Source organism: Peromyscus eremicus, chromosome 7, assembly GCF_949786415.1.
Source record: "Peromyscus eremicus chromosome 7, PerEre_H2_v1, whole genome shotgun sequence".
Lineage (NCBI taxonomy): Eukaryota > Metazoa > Chordata > Mammalia > Rodentia > Cricetidae > Peromyscus > Peromyscus eremicus.
This window is the reverse complement of record NC_081422.1, coordinates 72,536,402-72,540,067: the sequence shown is the minus strand read 5'-3', so window position 1 is coordinate 72,540,067 and position 3,666 is coordinate 72,536,402.

Below are 3,666 nucleotides of genomic sequence, written 5' to 3'. Positions count from 1 at the left end.
ATGTCCCATTTTGGGGGGGTGGGGAGAATGAAATGTCTATGGGTCTCAGTCTTTCAAAATGTGCAAAATATTTGTTGAAGTAACTAAAGATGAAAAGTGATGCTTATGGTGCCGTGGGGTTACATCAGAGGTAGGGCACTGGCCAAGTGCACACAGGGTCCTTCCTTGCTCAGTCACCAGCACCGGAAAAAGAGACTTGCATAATTACCTGGTAAACTCTCAACTGAATTAGTTTTGTCTTGGCTTCATGTAACTGTTCCTTTAACTGTGAACTTTCATTGATATTTTTGTTTCTCATTGAGATTCATTGTGGCCCTTTGTATGTTTACACTGCTGACTTCCGTGAGCATTTGGGGAGACATTGAGAGTGGTTTCAATGAGGCTTCCAGCTGGATATAGTTTCAAATGGGAGGTTCCCAAAGTAAGTCTCATGGTGCTCACGGCATCTGAGAGTGGTTGATGTGTGGGAGTCCATTGTGTGCCTTCCAAACCTCCCACACCACTGGGACAGTCACTTGTCACAAGTATGAATGAAAAAGCCCACAACAATTAACTCTGCCATTCCTTCCACCTGATGCATGCCCCTGCCTGGCCATGGCTTGGAGAGCGCTGTGGGATCCTGAGGGAATTCAGCATGAGATAAGCTGTCCAGGAGAAAACCCCGAGAGGCCATGCACAGGGTGTGGTCCCTTAGTAAATACTCAGATTTCTCTACCCCATTTGTCCCTGCGGAAGTTGCCAGACCTGACTGGGGAGCCTCATACCATAAGAAAGAGTCCAGGAAATACTATCCCCGGATATATTAGATAGCATGTGAATTACTGAAAATGGAGGAAAAGGCGGTGCTTGAGGTGAGCATTCTCTCAATTTTCTTTGCCTGATTCTAGGCAGCTCCTCTGGATACAAGTTAGGATGACAGCTGTGTGTAATTCTTATCTACCAGAGACAATCAACATATCATAGGAGGAAGAGACCAGAATTTTACACTTGACCCAGGAGATTACCTATTCATTTGAGGGCCTGTGCTGGCTGGTTTAATGTAAACTTGACACAAGCTAGAGTCTTTGGAGAGGAGGGGGCCTCGATTAAGAAAATGCCTCCAGGGCTGGAGAGATGGCTCAGGAATTAAGAGTACTGGCTGCTCTTCCACAGGTCTTGAGTTCAACTTCCAGCAACCACATGGTGACTGAGGTTGAGATCTGGTGCCCTCTTCTGGTGTGCAGGCATACATGCAGGCGGAACATTGTTTATGTGATCCAGCGGTCAGGCATTTTCTTTTTTTTTTTTTCTTTTTCTTTTTCTTTTTTTTTTCGAGACAGGGTTTCTCTGTGTAGCTTTGCGCCTTTCCTGGAACTCACTTTGGAGACCAGGCTGGCCTCGAACTCACAGAGATCCGCCTGGCTCTGCCTCCCGAGTGCTGGGATTAAAGGCGTGCGCCACCACCGCCCGGCTTTTTTTTTTTTTTTTTTTTTTTGGTTTTTCGAGACAGGGTTTCTCTGTGTAGCTTTGCGCCTTTCCTGGAACTCACTTGGTAGCCCAGGCTGGCCTCGAACTCACAGAGATCCGCCTGGCTCTGCCTCCCGAGTGCTGGGATTAAAGGCGTGCGCCACCACCGCCCGGCAAGATTTTTCTTTTTCTTTTTTTTTTTTTTTTTTTTTTGGTTTTTCGAGACAGAGTTTTTCTGTGTAGCTTTGCGCCTTTCCTGGAACTCGCTTTGGAGACCAGGCTGGCCTCGAACTCACAGAGATCCACCTGGCTCTGCCTCCCAGTGATTGATGGGGAAAGGCCCAGCCCATTGCTGGCCATTGGCTCCATCCCTGGGCTAGTGGCCCTGGGTTCTGTAAGAAACAGGCTGAGCTAGCCATGAAGAGCAAGTCAGTAAGCAGCACCCCTCCATGGCCTCTGAATCAGCTCCTGCCTCCAGATGTCTGCCCTGTTGGAGTTCCTGTCCTGACTTCCTTCAGTGATGGGCAGCAATGGGGAATCATAAGCCAAAGAAACCCTTTCCTCCCCCACTTACCTTTTAGTCATGGTGTTTCATCTCAGCAGTAGAAACCCTAAGATAGGGACCAATGGCAGTGACAGAATTGCTATCCCAGCATCTTTTCAAAAGGACTGAGGTTCTCCTGAACTTCAAACCTCCATTCCTATGGTCATGTTGACTCGCTACCCTATTCTTTCTCTGTCCAAAGCTCAGAGCCTAGCAGTGGAGAAGTGGAAGTGGGGCCTCAGAAGCTCCTTCATGCTGTCGGTGTTTCTGAGGTTCACTTTTCCTTCAAAATCTATAACAACGTCTGCTTGTTTGGATGAGGCTCTCAACATACAGGCAGCGGAGCCAAAAATAACCACGGAGGAAGAATTAAGAGGTACAGGTGGTCCCTGGCTTATGGTGGTTGGAAGTATACTATTTGACAAGATGATGATGACAAGGGATATGAAATCAGTAAATTAATTGCTTTATGTACTCATTACAGTTACACAAAGCTGACAACTACGGAAAACCACTCTGGGGTTAGCTCAGGTTCACGTGTTCTGGGTTGGGGTATGCCGAGTGGCCTGGCTGTCATAATTGTTGACCAGCCCATCATCTGAAGACAGGATGAGGATGAGTGGAACAGGGTGTGATGTTAGTGTGGGTGTCCTCTGTGGTGGCCCTAAGGAAATGGAATGAAATCCAAATCATTAAATCATTTCACAAGAAAAGGCATGATATACATCAGAAATTGACAGAAGGGGCTGGTAAGATTACTCAGCAGGTCGAGGTCCTTGGACAAGCCTGAAAAACAGAGTTCAGTCCCTCAGGGTGACTCCCAAAAGCTGTCCTCGATCTCCGTATGTACTCTGTGTCATAAGCATGTACACACACACACACACACACACACACACACACACACACACACACACACACACACAAAGGAAATTTCTCCAGATCAGAGAGGCCACCAAAAGTTACACAATTGCTCTGGTAACACTACCAGCTCTCCATTCCCGTTAAATGAACCTGCATAGGGTCCAACTTTAACGTATGACTCGGGAACATAATAGTTGCACTTAAAGAAGGAACTTCAAACCCAAGGGAGCTTTTGTTGAACTTGAGCAAGGAAGTATTGCTTTGGTTTGGGTCGATTCCACTGGTCTCTGGGATTGTCTTGGCAAAGCAAAACCCAAGCTTCAGTGGCTCTGGCAGCTGGAAGAGGGCCGCCTGATGCCCAAGGTTCTTTTCTTTAATAGGGTTTCAAAACAGTGTGGCAGACATGATTTATACTCCCACTTCAGCAGAGGGCTTACTAGATGGCACAGCTATTCCCAGTATTGCCCGTCCTTACTTCCAACCCCAAGTTCTCAGAAACCAATGCAGGTAATGATGTGGTCCTCTGCCCCAAGCCTGCAGTCTGCTTTTCCCCAGCTCCCATCCTGATCTTTATACAGACACGGACAATGCCCCACGTAGCTCAGTGCCCTGAATATGTCTGTCTGCCTACCACATCTTCATAAGGAACTCCGGTTTCATGACACTCGAAGACTGTCATCCCCAGCTGACAAGCTGAAAACAAACACCTTACCAAACAGAATAGCTTTTCACTGCGTTTAATTGGCACGTGCTGTTGATGGCATGTGTTGCTGAATGTGGTTGGGGGCTGTTTGGGCTCTTTGGTTTTTTTTGGG